The 18,503-nt window shown below is 45.3% G+C and overlaps 1 protein-coding gene across 1 annotated transcript in view; it reads left to right on the top strand.

Annotated features, from left to right (window-relative positions):
* The window catches only part of LOC120978779 (dimethylaniline monooxygenase [N-oxide-forming] 2-like), a 171,643-nt gene that overhangs the window by 21,433 nt on the left and 131,707 nt on the right, over positions 1-18,503 (top strand). The window lies entirely within an intron of this gene.

Below are 18,503 nucleotides of genomic sequence, written 5' to 3' on the forward strand. Positions count from 1 at the left end.
TAGCTCAACTGGGGGCATAAGGGGGTATGTTTTGCACATTATAAGGATAATTATTTCTACTGGGGGGCATTATGGTGGGTTTTATTACTCCCCCATGGTATGACCCCCTAGTAGCAGCACCAGCCTCTCTCTGCTCTACTATCCCTCTGCCCCTTCTCCAAATCCTTATTATGAAATCTTTCTCATTAGGATAAAACACAACATCAGCTCCGCCGAGCCCCCGGCCAAAGTGTTGAAGTGGCGTCCGAGATCCCCAAGGGCCAAGCCAAGTAACTGTAAGTGTTCATGTGAAATATGTTTATTTTATATATGTACACTCCTGTGAGAGGCGGGGAGGGAGATCTGTGGATGACACTGTTATAGGGAGGGAGATCTGTGGATGACACTGTTATGGAGGGGGAAATGGGGATGACACTGTCATGGGGTGGATCTGTGGGTGACACATATAGCATAAGATGCTATATACGGTATGTGGCATCCACAGATCCCCCCCATAGCAGTGTCATCCACAGATCCCCCTCTCTATAAAAGTGTCATCCACAGACAGCTGGACTTTTCTTCCCTGTTGCGGTTTTAGGTATTGGGTAAAGTATTGCAGCATTTCTAAGTGTACTTGTGTAAATGTATCGTTGTTATAGCTGCCCCCCCTACTTTTGTCCTGGCCCCCAGTGTGCCCCCCCAAAATTTGAAAGCTAGAGACGCCACTGTGTGTGACAGGTATAGGTTTAATCACAGAATCACACTTCTATCAGCACGCTAGTGTGTGTCTTAGGTTTTTCTGAATGACACTATCAATACCTTCAATGTAAGATTTTCTTTTTGGGATAGATTTCAAGTAGGCCTCAAATACCAGAAACTAGTTATTTTGAGAATGGCAAATTTGGGAATGCTTTTTCAACCCAGAAAAAAAAGTGTGCTTTTACGGTCAATACAAATAACTTGACCAGCTAAAACAGTACAGATTTGGTTGAATAGAAATGTCAGGTCTATTTTTTAGGCGCTGGGTGACAGGCTCAACTTGCCCCTGATGTAATATATGGCCAAAAAATAACCACACTGTTGATGGTTAAATGCACTTGGGTGACACAGGCTCAGCCTGCACCAGATGTAGTATATGGCCAAAAAATAATCAGACTGTTGATGGTTAAATGCACTTGGGTGACACAGGCTCAGCCTGCACCAGATGTAGTATATGGCCAAAAAATAATCAGACTGTTGATGGTTAAATACACTTGGGTGACACAGGCTCAGCCTGCAGCTGATGTAGGATATAGCACAAAATAACCACACTATCGATGGTTAAATACACTTGGGTGACACAGGCTCAGCCTGCAGCTGATGTAGTATATGGCCAAAAAATAATCAGACTGTTGATGGTTAAATGCACTTGGGTGACACAGGCTTAGCCTGCAGCTGATGTAGTATATGGCCAAAAAATAACCAGACTGTTGATGGTTAAATGCACTTCGGTGACACAGGCTCAGCCTGCAGCTGATGTAGGATATAGCACAAAATAACCACACTATCGATGGTTAAATACACTTGGTGATAGCTCGTGCTGGCGCACCACAAGTCACAAAGTGGCCGCCGATCACCCCAGAAAAAAAGTGATCTAAAAACGCTCTGGGCAGCCTCAAAAAAGTGAGCAAGTCAATAATAGCACTTCAATGATCCACAGCTGCAGATCGATCACAGAATGAAGTCTTTTGGAGGAGTTAATCTGCCTAATCTCGCCCTAACGTCGCAGCTGCAACCTCTCCCTATACTGATCATAGCAGAGTGACGTGCGGCGCTACGTGACTCCAGCTTAAATAGAGGCTGGGTCACATGGTGCACTGGCCAATCACAGCCATGCCAATAGTAGGCATGGCTGTGATGGCCTCTTGGGCCAAGTAGTATGACGCTTGTTGATTGGCTGCTTTGCAGCCTTTCAAAAAGCGCCAAGAAAGCGCCGAACACCGAACCCGGACTTTTACGAAAATGTTCGGGTTCGGGTCCGTGTCACGGACACCCCAAAATTCGGTACGAACCCGAACTATACAGTTCGGGTTCGCTCATCCCTATCAGTGTTTATTCACACAAAAAAGGCAGGAAAAAAAACACAATACTTGTCAGGGCCCTGGTGTTAATTCACACCGCAGAAATCCTCGTGTTAATTCACACAGCAAAAGTCCACAGAAGTCAAAGAAACACGTCACCTGGCAGTCCACAGCAGGCTTTAGGGTGCCTGGCTTCCAACTGGCAGCTCTCATGCAACTCTCAGCCTTGTAGTATGCTAGAACTCCTCAGCTCCCAAAACACAGAGCTCCACCATCACCTGGAGGTTCATTCCACACCCAGCTGAGCTGCTGGCTGGGTTTTTAAACCCCAGCCAAAAACCTGGACTGGACGTGGGGAACAGCCACCCACCCTGCTCTTTGGCTGCACCCAATAAGAACCGGCCTGGATCGGCTTTTCAGCCACACTAAGAAAAAACTGTGTCAGCGAGCACTAGCTGCGGCTGACACACAAAATAACCGGTTCTTATCTCACCGAGGCCAGGAACCTCGGTGACACGTACCTTCCGTCAATGACGGACCCATGCGCCTTCCTACAGTGGTAAAACCTCTAGTGACTTATTTCGGTAGAAAAACAAAATATATTCAGCGTTCACTGTTGCAGTTATATGTGGCAAAACCTTTAGTGACTAAGGTTGAGCGAACACCTGGAAGTTCGGGTTCGCCGGGTTCGGCCGAACTTCGCCGCAAAGTTCGGGACCCGAACTTGACCCCGAACCCCTATGAAGTCAATGGGGACCTGAACTTTGGGGCACTAAAATGGCTCCAAAAAAGTCATAGAAAGGGCTAGAGGGCTGCAAAAGGAAGCAAAATAGAGGTAAGAGCAGGACAATTGCCCTGCAAACAAATGTGGATATGGAAATGAATTAAAATAACATAGAATTTTAAAAAAAAGTAAACAATATTGATCTTGAACTAGGAGGCGGAGGTCAAAGTGGAGTAGGAGGTTGAGGAGGCGGTGGACGTGGCGGTGTAGTTGGAAGCGGTGGTGGAGGAGGAGAAGGAGGTAGCCAACACTATTTTTGTATTTTTTTTTTTATAAATTTGGAAGACCCCAAAACATTGGGAAATACAGTATAAAAAAGAAAACAAAGAGAAAGTGCGCTGGAGTATAACAATGACTGAGTACGGCCAGTATACTTGTCTACTCAGCACAAGTGGGATCCATGCCTGATTCATTTTAATGAACGTGAGCTTGTCCACAATGGCTTCGCCTTGTGCTTCCACTAAGCCCCCGGTGTCAGGTGGGAATGCCATCAGCAGCGTGTTTACCAGTGTGCGCTTGTTCTCGCGCTTTTTCCGATCAATCTCCAGTGACGGAATTAAGGACGGCACATTGTCCGTGTAGCGGGGATCCAGCAGTGTGGCCACCCGTAATCAGCACTGGTTAGAATGTGGGCAACTTGGCGGTCATTGTGCAGGCACTGCAGCATGTAGTTGCTCATGTGTGCCATGCAGCCTAGAGGCAACGACAAGCTGTCCTCTGTGGGAGGTGTTTCGTCTGTGTCCTCTGTATCCCCCCAGCCATGCTCCAGTGATGCCCATGAGCTGCTTTGGGTGCCACCCTGCTGTGAACATGGTTCCTCCTCCTCATCATACTCATCCACCAGAACTGTGCTGTGGCTGGACAATTGTGTACCTGGCCTCTGTTGGTGCAGGAACCAACCCTCCGAGCCACTTGTCAATGACTGGCCTGATAACCGTGAAAACAATCCCTCTTCCTCCTCCTCTTCCTCCTGTGCCACATCCTCTTCCATCATCGCCCAAAGCGTTTTTTCAAGGAGACATAGAAGTGGGATAGTAACAATAAGGACTGCGTTATCGGCACTGGCCATGTTGGTGGAGTACTCGAAACAGTGCAACACGGCACACACGTCTCGCATGGAGGCCCACTCGTTGGTGGTGAAGTGGTGCTGTTCCACAGGGCGACTCACCCGTGCGTGCTGCAGCTGAAACTTCACTATCGCCTGCTGCTCGCACAGTCTCTCCAGCATGTGCAAGGTGGAGTTCCACCTTGTGGGCATATCACTTATGAGGCGGTGAGCGGGAAGGCCGAAGTTACGCTGCAGCGCAGACAGGCGAGCAACAGCAGGGTTAGAACGCCGAAAGCGTGCACAGACAGACCGCACTTTCTGCAGCAGCTCTGACATATCGGGGTAATTTTTCAGGGACCTCTGCACCACCAAATTCAGCACATGCGCCAGGCAAGGGATGTGCGTCAAACCGGCTAGGCCCAGAGCTGCTACGAGATTTTGCCCATTATCGCACACCACCAGGCTGGGCTTGAGGCTCAGTGGCACCAACCACTCATCGGTCTGTTGTTCCATACCCATCCACAGCTCCTGCGCGATGTGTGGTTTTTCCCCCAAACAGATGAGTTTCAAAACAGCCTTCTGTCGTTTACCCCTGGCTGTGCTGAAGTTGGTGGTGAAGGTGTTACGCTGACCAGATGAGGAGGCGGAGTAGGAGGAGGAGGCAATAGGAGGCAAAGAGAAATGTCCTGCAATCCTCAGTGGTGGAAGGACATGTGCCAAACTGTTATCCGCCTCAGGCCCAGCCGCCACTGCATTTACCCAGTGTGCAATTAGGGAGTAGTGTTGATCACGAATATTCGAATCACGAACTTCAACTTTTCTTCATATATAACACTGCTGCCTCCGCAGCAGATAGTCCATGTACATAACACGTGTTGAAAATATATCACAAAATTGGTGTGCTCAGTCCCTGGGTGCGGTGGGCAGTAGCAGGCGTACTCGCTAGGGGACGGCAACTCTGCTTTTGCATACTGCTCCCTCTTTTGTTGTGCGGCTGGTGCTGTGTGACCACCGCCTCTTCCTCCGAACTGCACACGTCACTCACATGACCTTGATTCCATGTGGGGTCTAGGACCTCATCATCCTCCACATCATCTTCTACCTACTCTTCACCCCTGGACTCCTTGCCGGTCTGCACACTGCAGAAAGTCCCAGCAGTTGGCACCTGTGTTTCGTCATCATCAGATATGTGCTGCGGTGGTCCTCCCATGTCCACATCCTGAAACATAAGTGGTTGGGCATCAGTGCACTCAATCTCTTCCACTTCTGGAGCAGGGCTATGTGGACGGCCCTCGGAAACCCTGTTAGAAGAGTTATCAAAAAGCATAAGAGACTGCTGCATGACTTGCGGCTCAGACTGCTTGGCTGATTTGCAAGGGTGTGAGGTGAAAGACAGATGCCCATGGGCTACAGGTGCCAATTCTGCGCTTTCAGCAGGGGATCGGGTGGGAGACAATGTGAAGAAACTGGAGCCACCCAATCTACTACCGCCTCTACTTTTTCTGGCCTCACCATTCATACACCGGTATTCGGGCCTACAAAATAATGCTGAACGTTCTGTCGCCTATGTACACCTGAGGAAGGGGTTTCATTTGGGCGTGTAGCTGGCACAGATCGACCACGTCCTCTCCCTGCAACAGAAGCTCTACCAACCCCACCAGGGCCACGTCCCTTATTTGATGCTCTCCTCATTCTTTGAGATCACCCACTGAACTAACAGACAGATTAACAAAATTATTTTCCCTGTCACGTATGCAGTGCAGGTGTGCTTCACGCAATAAATGGGTATATGACGATGACGTGCACCTAACTAACAGACAGATTAACTATTTTATTTGTGTGTCAGGGGTACAAAATACAATGTTGCATTGCACCCACACAAAAAAAAAATCGCTGTAGGTCACCCACAGAATTAACAGCCAGATTTATGATTAGCTTTCTGTGTCAGGGGTGCAAAGATGGTGTATTGCACTCACAAAAAAATCGCTGTAGGTCATCCACAGAATTAACAGCCATATTTATGATTATTTTTCTGTGTCAGGGGTGCAAAGATGGTGTATTGCACCCACAAAAAATCCCTCACTTCAGCTGCCTGCTTTCTGTCCCTTCACTACTGAGAGCTGATGGGCGGTGCTACACGTGATCCAGCTTATATAGAGGCTGGGTCACATGATGCACCAGCCAATCACAGCCATGCCGTTAGTAGGCATGGCTGTGATGGCTTCTAAGGGCACACAGCCTAAAAGATTGTTGATTGGCTGCCCTGCAGCCTTTCAACATGCTTTATTAAATGCCCGAACACCGAACTCAAACCCAAACTTTTCCGGCAAAGTTCGGGTTCGGGTACCAAAAATTGTAAAGTTCAGTACAGACCCGAACTTTACAGTCCGGGTTCGCTCAACACTATTAGTGATGTATTTTGGTCGAAAAACTAAATATATTCAGCGTTCAGCGCTGCAGTAATATTTGTGGTAAAACCTTTAGTGACGTATTTGGGTAGCAAAAAAATATGTATTCAGCGTTCAGCGCTGCAGTTATATGTAGTAAAACCTTTTGTGACGTATTTCGGTCGAAAAACTAATTTTATTCAGCATTAAGCACTGCAGTTATATGTGGTAAAGTGTTTATTGACTTATTTCGGTCGAAAAAAATTATTATTCAGGGCTCAGCGCTGTAGTTATATGTGGTAAAATCTTTATTGACAAATTTCGGTCGAAAAACACATTTTATTCAGCGTTAAGCGCTGCAGTTATATGTGGTAAAATGTTTATTGACTTATTTTGGTTGGAAAAAAAAAAATATTCAGCGTTCAGTGCTGCAGTTATATGTGGTAAAACCTTTTGTGGCATATTTCGGTCAAAAAACAAATTTTATTCAGCGTTCAGTGCTGCAGTTATATGTGGTAAAATCTTTATTGACCTATTTCGGTCGAAAAACAAAATTTACTCATCGGTCAGCGCTGCAGTTATATGCGGTAAAATCTTTATTGAAGTATTTTGGTCGAAAAACTTAATTTCTTCAGCGCTCAGCGCTGCGGTTACATGCGGTAAAATCTTTAGTGACGTATCTTGATGAACTTCGCGACTCTTCCGGGCTCAAAGCTATCTTGACGCTTTGTCTTCTCATTGTTTGTAGCTACTAGAGGTCTGTTCATGCCAGGCAAGTTCCCCCAGAAGTACGTAGGTCGGTGAGCAGCCGATACCGCACTTCCATCAATCTTGACAGGATTTGTTTTTTGGAATGCTTTCTCCATCGTAACCATGTTGTCGAATAAACTGAAGACTGGCGGATTCTCTCCTGTCTTAGGCAACATTTAATTTTTATTATTAAATTTATTAATTATTGAATATTAAATTGAACCAAAACTTGATTAAAATTATAAGAAAGTAAACTTAAATTCGCCAATATATTATCCCAATCTTCGAGGGAAATTCACGGACAATGAATTTGCCAAGCCTTTTGTGCCGGAGAACATGTATTATTAACTCGTGTTTTAAGCAACACTTTATAAAGTTGAGAAATTTTAACCTTCTGGTCTGTCCCATATTCCCTATAAATGAATAGACGAAGCTGCCACTCTGTGGCCTCCTCATGCTGTTCTCACCTCCACAATCTCTCGTCGTCGTGCCACTCTGTGGCCCCCTCATGATGCTGCCACCTCCGCAATCTCTCCTCGTTGTGCCACTCTGTGGCCTCCTCATGCTGTGGCCTCCTCATGCTGCTGCCACCTCCACACTATGTCACCTTGCCACTCTGTGGCCTCCTGATGCTGCCGCCACCTCCACAATATGTCACCTTGCCACTTTGTGGCCTCCTGATGCTGCCCCCACCTCCACACTATGTCACCTTGCCACCCTGTGGTCTCCTGATGCTGCCACCACCTTTACACTCGGTCATTGTGCCACCTTGTGGACCCCTCCTAATGCTGCTGCTGCCGCCACCTCCACACTCTGTCATTGTGCCACCCTGTGGCTTACTACTGATGCTGCTACTGCCGCCACCTCCAGACTCTGTCATTGTGCCACTCGGTGGCCTCCTCATACTGCTGAAAACTCCAGACTCTGTCATTGTGCCACTCTGTGGTCTCCTACTGATGCTGCTGCTGCCACCTCCGGACTCTGTCATTGTGCCACTCTGTGGCCTCCTTCTGATGCTGCTGCTGCCGCCACCTCCAGACTCTGTCATTGTGCCACTCTGTGGCTTCCTGATGCTGCTGCCCACTTCTACACTGTCATTGTGCCTCCTAATGCTGCCACCACCTCCAGACTCTGTCGTTGTGCCACTATGTGGCCTCCTAAAGCTGCCAAAAACTAAAGACCCTGTCATTGGGCCACTCTGTGGTCTCCTCATGCTGTTCCCACCCTTCACACTTCATGACTGGCCACTATTTTGCCTTCCGGCCTGGCTGACATCTTCATTTGTTTGACCCTTCTTCTGATCTGTCAGAAGGAAGGAAAAATGAGACGCACAACGGATCTTGTCTGTGTAGCAACTGTAAGGCCTATATGGTCCCATCAGAATTGACTTATGATTTGGTAGCCAAAAGCAGGAGTGGGTACAAAACACAGAAGACATGCAAATATTCCATTCACATGTCATCTCTGTTTTAGATCCACTCCTGTTTTTTTTGGCATTAGCAATACTGATGGATTATTGAGCAAATGCCGAGTAAAGGCGTATGCTCCACAGACAGGATCCTTTTTTTTGTGGGTTATTGCTCTGACGGATCAGAGGAAGGGCAAATTAATCAGTGATGTCAACACAAACTTACTGCTGACACCCTCTCCACTCTGTTGGGGGGCTCTACTTGTATAAGCGTTTAATAGAACCGGTTCTGATAACATCTAAAAAGCTGGCGACGGTGTAAAAGGAGTGCACTTCTTCTTGACACTAACATCGACCTGTAAAGCTGAGTTCATACTTGAGTTATTTGGTCAGTTTTGGCCCCGTGACTGCCCAAATAAGTGAAGTATGCAGTGATTCTAAGAGCAGATGCCTGTCATCTGTATGTCATACGGACTCACAGTATTATTTCACTACCAAAGCAGACTCCCTATGCGTGTTACTGCAAGGCACAGTGTTCTACACCACTATAAAGGCTCTCAGCAGCCAAGAAATAGACTTTTGTAACGTAAATCGCCACGAATATATTCGGATCAAACAAAATTTTTCCCGAAAAATTTGGCAAACCGGCGAATCGAATTTTTCTGAAAAATCGCTCATCTCTAGTGTTGATAATCATAGATTTTATAAGCTACAAGTCTTGGAAGTAATACGCCAGTCGATAAAATAATTTTCTTAAGATGACCTATTAGCTGAGACTGGAAAAGGTAAAGAGCCAATTAAATCATAACTGAAAAAGTGAGGAAGTGGACGTGGAAAGGGGCTAGGCCCGCCTGTAGTGTATGGACAGAGGTTACAAAGATCCAGACTTCAGGATTCTTGCATTATTATTCAACTAGACCTTACACTAATGGAGCCACACCAAGAACAATGGTTCATTCAAGACATAATATTATACAAAATGTGCAGCGAGGAACTTTAGTACACAAAAAAACACTATACCTGCCCCACAACCATGCCATCTAATGGGCAGACCACACCATAGCATTGTGATCAGCAGCATCTTTTCAACAGGGACTGCCAGCACTTCTCAATTCCCAGGAAGAGGTGGATCTACCTCCCCCTCTGTGGGTATTCGCTCTGGTAGGCAGGGTAAGCAGATGCAGAACAGAGGCACAAAACAGTTCTTAAACACAAGTTCAGTGTTTATTCACACAAGCAGGTTAACAAAAACAAAAGTCACCTGAGGTTTTAAGTCCTGGTACCGCGGAAGTGGGACAAGTCCAGATGTTCGCCGTCCTGTCATCCCAGACAGGCCAAAATCCAACATCCAGCCACAGGCCTCCCACCACCTACTGCCGTCCAGCTGGACTTTTAAGACAGTCCGCTGTCAGCAAAGCCCAGACCAGCATATGTAATCCGGTCCAGTGCTTGACCTCACCTGGGTTTCAATCAGTCCAGCAGCACATGCTGGGAGGAAAAAGCCTTCCTCTTCACACCAGACCTTTCACTGTGTCACACCTCCTTAAAAATACAAAATAGAATAGCATAAGCCAAATACAAGTAGTAATAAAAAGAGAATTCCTTTCACCCAAACATCAAACTAAAATAAAAGAGAAGGTGACTAGATGAGGAAGAGTAACCCTATAAATAACTAGGATCAACCCTATAAATAACTCTGGATCAACTTGCAGGATGACAGGCCGAACTGGATGGACAAATGTCTTTTTTCGGCCTTATGTACTATGTTACTGTGTTACTATGTTAGTGGGAGAAGGCCTACATTATTGGCTGCTGGTGATATTAAACCAATAGATCAAAAATTGTGAGGGGGTATATGTTCTAAAGAGGTACAGACTGCATATCAGTCTACAGGTGTCTACTAGAGATGACTACAAGGACACATCATTATCACATTCCTTATGTAGCCATGTACACAAAGAAATGAATTAACCTCTGTGTTCCTTGATCTTTTTCTGAAAAAAAAAGTTGAACACTTGAAGTCAGTGGGGCTCACTGCACAGGTGCCAAAAATGAGATCTTATGGCACATGCAAAAGATCTCCTGGGGAATTGGGAATGAAGGAAAATAAAGGGCACTCAAGCAAGAATGGGAGGGAAGAGGATGCGGCAAGCTTGACTTTAAGCATCAAAGCCACTGCCCCCTTGGCTTGAAGCTCCTCATTTGCATACAGTCAGTGGTGGAATAATAGTTCCAACCTTGCCCATTACTAGTGATGAGCGGCAGGTGCCATATTCGATTTCGACGAAATTTGCGAATATTCAATAGAATATTCGTTTTATATTCGTCGAAATCGAATATTCGTCATTATTATTCTTATCGCGATTAATATGCGATTTAAATAATCGCGTATTGCGATTTTAACTTAAAGGCTACTCTCCTATTGAAATAGCAATGCGATTAATTCAAGTTATAATAATCGAATTTCGATTTTAACTTAGCACTGCTATATTCCATATTAAGCTAATATGGAATATAGCAGTGCTAAGTTAAAATCGAAATTCGATTATTATTACTTGAATTATTATTATTATTTTTTTTATTGTTATATTTTTTTCTTTCCCACTTCCCTAAAGTTGTTCTTACCTGTCCTTTGGATTCCTGGCTTCCTGGCTGCTCCAGTCAGTGCCCGTTGCCGCTTCTGCCGACTTCCGTGCTCATGGAGCGTCCCCATCACCATGGGAACGTCTCCATATACTAGAATGTACTGTCGGATTTGAGAATTACGTGAAAAATCGCAATTCGATTATTTCAAGTTATAATAATCGAATTTCGATTTTAACTTCGCACTGCTATATTTAATTCTAGCCTAATATGGAATATAGCAGTGCTAAGTTAAAATCGAAATTGAATTATTATAACTTGAATTAATCGAATTGCGATTTCAACTTGGACCTGGTTTACTATGGTTGGCTTGGTAGAATTAGCGAATATGACGAATGTATTCGTCATATTCCACAAAACGAATATAACGAATGTATTCGTCATATTCCACAAAACGAAGATAACGAAGTATTCTGCATCTTCGTTTTAGCTACCTATTCGTCAACTTCGCTAATTCTAGCAATCATATAGGAAAGTTTACTATAGAGACAGCTAAGTTTAATTCGCTATGCGATTATATTACTTAGCTTTTTTTTTTATAAATAGAATAATTATAATAATTATCAGGTATTATAATTATTCTATTATTTTTTTTTTTTAAAACAGTCATATAATCGCATAGCGAATTAAACTTAGCTGTCTCTATAGTAAACTTTCCTATATGATTGCTAGAATTAGCGAAGTTGATGAATAGGTAGCTAAAACGAAGATGCAGAATACTTCGTTATCTTCGTTTTGTGGAATATGACGAATACATTCGTTATATTCGTTTTGTGGAATATGACGAATACATTCGTCATATTCGCTAATTCTACCAAGCCAACCATAGTAAACCAGGTCCAAGTTGAAATCGCAATTCGATTAATTCAAGTTATAATAATCGAATTTCGATTTTAACTTAGCACTGCTATATTCCATATTAGGCTAGAATTAAATATAGCAGTGCTAAGTTAAAATCAAAATTCGATTATTATAACTTGAAATAATCGAATTGCGATTTTTCACGTACTTCTCAAATCCGACAGTACATTCTAGTATATGGAGACGTTCCCATGGTGATGGGGACGCTCCATGAGCACGGAAGTCGGCAGAAGCGGCAACAGGCACTGACTGGAGCAGCCAGGAAGCCAGGAATCCAAATGACAGGTAAGAACAACTTTAGGGAAGTGGGAAAGAAAAAAATATAACAATAAAAAAAAAAAAGAATATTCGAAATATCGAATTTATATCACTATATTCGAAATATTCGCGAATTAGCGAAGTGCCGATATTCGCGAAAAAAATTCGATCTTCGAATATTCGCGCTCAACACTACCCATTACGCTAACTATTCAAAGACATCAACGGAAACTATATAACTTCAGCTGTGAGGTATTGCAAGTGTAGTGCTCTAGAGTAGGAATACTTTGAAGTCTGAACATTTGTGTACATTTACCTATTTTCCCCATGCAAAGTCATCATCTCCTTACTTTATTTCACTTTAAAGAGTTAATGTTACGAACCAGCTTGTGTGAACACACTGTGACATGTGTCCTACCTCCTCTAAGGGCGCTGTCTAAGTAAACCCCTTGTTCTTCACAGTACCCCTGATGGTGGGGATAGACTTTTCTGAGGGAAAACCAGGTCGCTACCTCTTGAGGAGGATTTGCACACAAGGCAGCTGGTCCAGGCAGACCAAGAGGTACCTTAGCAAGGTACCAGAGGTACAGACATAGTCAGCAGGCCGAGTCGTAACCAAGAGCAACAGTGCAGGACTGAAAGATAAGGCAGAGGCGAAGTCAAACAAGCAATAGGACAGGGCAGGTGGCACAGGTACAGATCAGTCAATCTGGGTTAGCAACAGGAGAGTCAAGGCAAGCAGGCAGGGATCAAACAGATAGCCAGTCCAGAAACACAAGCACAGGTCAGGCACACAAGCAGAGATATCAGCAACCTTTGCAGGACACAAGGACCTTGACACTCAGGCATCTGGAAAGGGGGCTGAGCCACTTATATACGAGCAGGAGGGCTAGGATTGGTCAGCAAGGTCACACGATCTAACCTATAAAGCATAGGAAGTGACGCGTGCCATCCCTTAAGGAAGTGCTGGAGGGAAGAAGCAGCAAGCATGCTTTGGCCAGGGCTGAAAGGAAACTGTGGAGCGAATCCCAGAACAAACAGTACCTGTAAAAATCTGTGTTCGTGATTAAATAAAGCTTGTTGAAAGGCTGCATCTTAATCTGGCTGTTTAGTCTGAGGGTGACCTGTAGGCATTTTTGGTCAGTGCAATACAACACCTTTGCACCAGTGACACAGAAATACAATACTTAGGCTACTTTCACATCTGCGCTTTTCCTTTGCGCTATTGAGATCCATCATAGGAACTCAATAGCGGAGGAAAACACTTCTGTTTTGTCCCAATTCATTGTCAATGAGGACAAAACTGAACTGAAGCGAACGGCGTGCACCAGAATGCATTGCGTTCTGTTTCATTGCGTTCCCATGTCGGACACAAAAGCGCTGCAAGCAGCGTTTAATAGTATGTCCTGGGATGCGGAGCAAGACGGATCCGTCATGACTTACAATGTAAGTCAATGGATGCAGATCCATTTTCTCTGACACAAAACAAAATGGATCCGTCCCCCATTGACTTACAATGGTTTTAGAGACGGATCTGTCATGGCTATTTAGAGATAACACAACCAGATCAGTTCATAACAGATGCAGCTGGTTGTGTTATGATGACAGAAGTATTTTTGCTGATCCATAACGGATCCAGCAAAAACGCAGATGTGAAAGTAGCGTATATCGTGCTTTTCAGTCTGTGGGTGACCTGTAGTTATTTTTGGTAGGTAAAATACTACTTCTTTGCACCAGTGATATGGAAATACAATAGTTAATCCATCTGTTAATTGTGTTGGTGACACATAGCTATTTGTTTTGTTGCAGAACCCTAAAATTTCCCCTGTGACACGGAAATACAATAGTTATTCTGTCTGATAATTGCGTCGGTGACATCGTTTTTTGTGTTTGGTGCAAAACTCCAAGCCCAAAGCTGCTGCAGAAAGTGCGGGCCATTTGCGCGCTTTTGGCGTTCTCACCCTGCTGCTGCTTGCATGTCAGCTCTGCAGTGACTTCTGCCTTCCTGCTCACCGCCTCATGTGCGACATGCCTGCAAGGTGGAACTCCACCTTGCATATGCTGGAAAGACTGTGCGAGCAGCAGCAGGCAATAGTGGAGTTTCAGCTGCAGCACGCACGGGTGAGTCGCTCTGCAGAACAGCAACACTTCACCACCACCGAGTGGGCCTCCATGCGGGACATGTGTGCTGCATTGGACTTTTTCTAATACTCCACCAAGATAGCCAGCATCAATGACGCCGTCCTCAGCATTACTATCCCACTTCTATGTCTCCTTGAAAAAACGCTTTGGCGAAGATGGATGAGGATGTGGCACAGGAGGAAGAACAGGGATTATTCCCATGGTTATCAGGCCAATCGTCCATAGGTGGCTCAGGGGGTGAGCTCCTGCACCAACAGCGGCCAGGTACACAACTGTCCAGCCAGGGCACAGTTGTTGAGGAGGATGATGAGGAGGATCCACGGTCACAGCAAGGTGGCACCCAAATCATCCTACTGGCATGTCTGGGATACAGAGAACACAGATGATACACCTCCCACTGAGGACAGCTTTTCATTGCCTCGTGGCAGCCTGGCACACATGAGCGACTACATGCTGCAGTGCCTGCGCAACAACCACCGAGTTGCCCTCATTCTTACCAGTGCTAATTACTGGATGGCCACCCGGCAAGATTGCCGCTACAAGGACAATGTGCCGTCCTTACTTCTGTCACTGGTAGACGTGCTGGTAGACGTGCTAGCGGGGGCTCAGTGGAAGCACGCGGCGGAGGCGGAGGAAAAGGAAGTCGCCAACGCAGCTGGGGCACCACCACCAATGGTCAAATGTGGAAAAGCTTTGTCAGCATTCCACAACATCCAGCACCACTATTTGATATGGACCGTCTAAGCAGGAGACAGCATTACAGCAACATGGTGGAACAGTATGTGTGCACACGTCGACACGTACTGACTGATGGGTCTGCCCCATTTAACTTCTGAGTTTCCAAATTGGGTACATTGCCTGAGATTGTCCTTTACGCCTTGGGGGTGCTGGCCTGCCCTGCGGCCAGTGTATTGTCTGAATGGCGGGGGGGGGGGGCGATCACGGACAGGCGCATCCGCCAGTCCCCGGCAACGTGGACAAGCTCACGTTCATTAAAATGAACCAAGCATAGATCCCACAGGACTTGTCTGGGCAGATTAGAGAGGTATACCGACCACACCTAGCTATTGTTATATTCTAGTACACTTTGTGCGTTCTCTTTGCTATTTCCCAATGTTTTTGGGCCTCCACAAACAAAAACAAAAATTAAGAAAATTTTTATTAAATTTAAAAAAAAATTGGGCTACCTTCTCCATCTCTTCCACCTCTAATATACTTTATTTAAAAAATTTTCTGCTTTTACTGCACTTTCCTACCAAAAGCGCACCATTCACTGGTGCGCTTAAAACTCTGCTCTCTGTACACCAGTGACAGCTCAGAAGTGTACGGAGTACTGAGTACATTTTATCAATGGGCAGCAGCAGCGCTGTGAGTATGGGCAGGAGCGCACATTGCTGCTCCTGCCTGTACTCCCTGGACAATTAATAACTCTTGGCATAGCACATACCCATGTACTATGCCAGGATTAGCTGAGCGGAGCGGGCTCCTGCCTGCTCCGCTAAGTTAAGAGAGCTGACAATGTAGCCCGTCTCCAGCAATAGTACGACAAGATGAATGAGCAAGTGGATTGTTTTTTTATTACCCATAAGTCACAAAAGATGTTGAAAGTGGGCCCCATTCATGTCTATGCATCTTTAGGGATTGTCGGATTATGTTGGTTGATACAGCTTGCAGCTCTTCAACAGTGATGCTGCGGATAGTTTTTGTGATGTTTTCCTTGAGTTCATCCAGGGTATGTGGATTGTTAGCATACATTTTCCGTTTTAAATTTCCCCACAGTTAAATATCGCATATGCACAAGTCTAGGGAACATTGTTGACCATAACCCCGTGCTCACAGTTCGGTCCTCCATAAACAGTTCATAAAACTGTGCCAGTGAGTTCTGTGAGGTGTGGGATATTGCCTTATCTTGTTAGAAAAAGCAGGACATTTCTTCTTCTGAAGCATCACTGTTGACGAGCTTCAAGCAGTATCAGCCAACATAATCTGGTGTGCCCAAAGATGCTTAGAAGTGAACTTGGACCACTTTCAGCATCTTTTGTGACTTGTGGTAAAAAAAAATAAAAACAACCCCTTGCCCGTTCATCTTGTCATACTATTGCTGGAGGCAGGCTACTTTTTCGTGGACCACCCTGTATTTGTTTGTGTTGATTTTCTTCACTCCACCCCTTCCACTAGAAGGTTGGAGTTCAGCTAGAAACTGTATATAAGGAGAGCAGTCAGAGTTCTTAGGGCTCTTTCACACTTGCGTTGTCCGGATCCGGCGTGTACTCCACTTGCCGGAATTACACTCCGGATCCGGAAAAACGCAAGAGTACTGAAAGCATTTAAAGACGGAACCGTCTTCAAAATGCTTTCAGTGTTTCTATGGCATCCAGGACGCTATTAAAGTCCTGGTTGCCATAGTAGGAGCGGGGAGCGGGGGAGCGGTATACTTACAGTCCGTGTGGCTCCCGGGGCACTCCAGAATGACGTCAGAGCGCCCCATGCGCATGGATGACGTGATTCATGCGACACGTCATCCATGAGCGTGGGGCGCCCTGACGTCACTCTGGAGCGCCCCGGGAGCCGCACGGACGGTAAGTATGCTGCTCCCCCGCTCCCCGCTACACTTTACCATGGCTGCCAAGACTTTAGCGTCTCGGCAGCCATGGTAACCATTCAGAAAAAGCTAAATGTCGGCTCCGGCAATGCGCCGAAAAGACGACGTTTAGCTTACAGCCGGATCCGAATCAATGCCTTTCAATGGGCATTAATTCCGGATCCGGCCTTGCGGCAAGTGTTCCAGATTTTTGGCCGGAGCAAAAAGCGCAGCATGCTGCGGTATTTTCTCCGGCCAAAAAACGTTCCGTTCCGGAACTGAAGACATCCTGATGCATCCTGAACGGATTTCACTCCATTCAGAATGCATGGGGATAATCCTGATCAGGATTCTTCTGGCATAGAGCCCCGACGACGGAACTCTATGCCGGAAGAAAAGAACGCAGGTGTGAAAGAGCCCATAGTGTTCTTTGGTTAGGGAACAGTGCTTAGAAGTGGAGATTCTACCAGTCTACTTGAGTGACCATAAGAAGACACTGAGACGGGGATACTGTGCCACATACCCTTAATCACGTGTCTTTGTCCAGGGTACCAGCCTTCTAAGAGAGAGAGAGAGGGACAACTAGCTCAGGCCTTTTCTCCGCATCAGAATTATATAGATACCACGGCACTCCAAAAAATGTGTTGCTTATTACTGTCCGTGTATTTACTTGGATGGATAAAATACATTTCTAATTAGCAACACATTTCTTGGAGTGTCATGGTATCTATATAATTCTGTCTAGAGATTTTTTTTACCACTGAGCACCAGCTCTTTTTCCTCAGCATCAAACCCTTCTTCTGCCAGAGAGGAGACACTAGAGAAGCCAGCCCAGTGCACTGCCTGTATTGTTTTGTACCCGAATTCCTCCAGTAAAGAAGCACACTGGTTTTCTGCAGACCTTGACTCTCTGGACTTACTTCCCATTGGTGTGCACCACGCCTTACCATCCCCTCCAGAAAGCAGCAACATATGGAGACACCTCAACGGTGTCTGGGGACCCACGATAGCATTGTGGCCACCCCAAACCCAGCCACTGCACAAGTAGTTTAGGGGCATTTTGGTGGTGACAGGTTCCCTTTAAAGTACAGTTTAGGCTTTGTTTACATAACACTTTCATTTAAGTTCAGCACATGCACCAAGAGTGCTCCCATTGCCTATGCTGAACACATCAATATTTTTTTTTAATCATATGTGTAACAAACAAGTATATTTTTTGCATGTTTTTAGCTATTCCGAAAACTGTAGTCATCCCTGCCAAAAGAAATGTATACTATGCAATAAATACTTCTTTTTCATAGACCATTATTTCATAAAATTGCATTAGCCGTGACACTGGAACGGAGGGACTATGGACATAAGAGTGTACAGTCGTGGCCAAAAGTTTTGAGAATGACACAAATATTAGTTTTCACAAAGTTTGCTGCTAAACTGCTTTTAGATCTTTGTTTCAGTTGTTTCTGTGATGTAGTGAAATATAATTACACGCACTTCATACTTTCAAAAGCTTTTATCGACAATTACATGACATTTATGCAAAGAGTCAGTATATGCAGTGTTGTCCCTTCTTTTTCAGGACCTCTGCAATTCGACTGGACATGC

Source organism: Bufo bufo, chromosome 9 (genome assembly GCF_905171765.1).
Source record: "Bufo bufo chromosome 9, aBufBuf1.1, whole genome shotgun sequence".
NCBI lineage: Eukaryota > Metazoa > Chordata > Amphibia > Anura > Bufonidae > Bufo > Bufo bufo.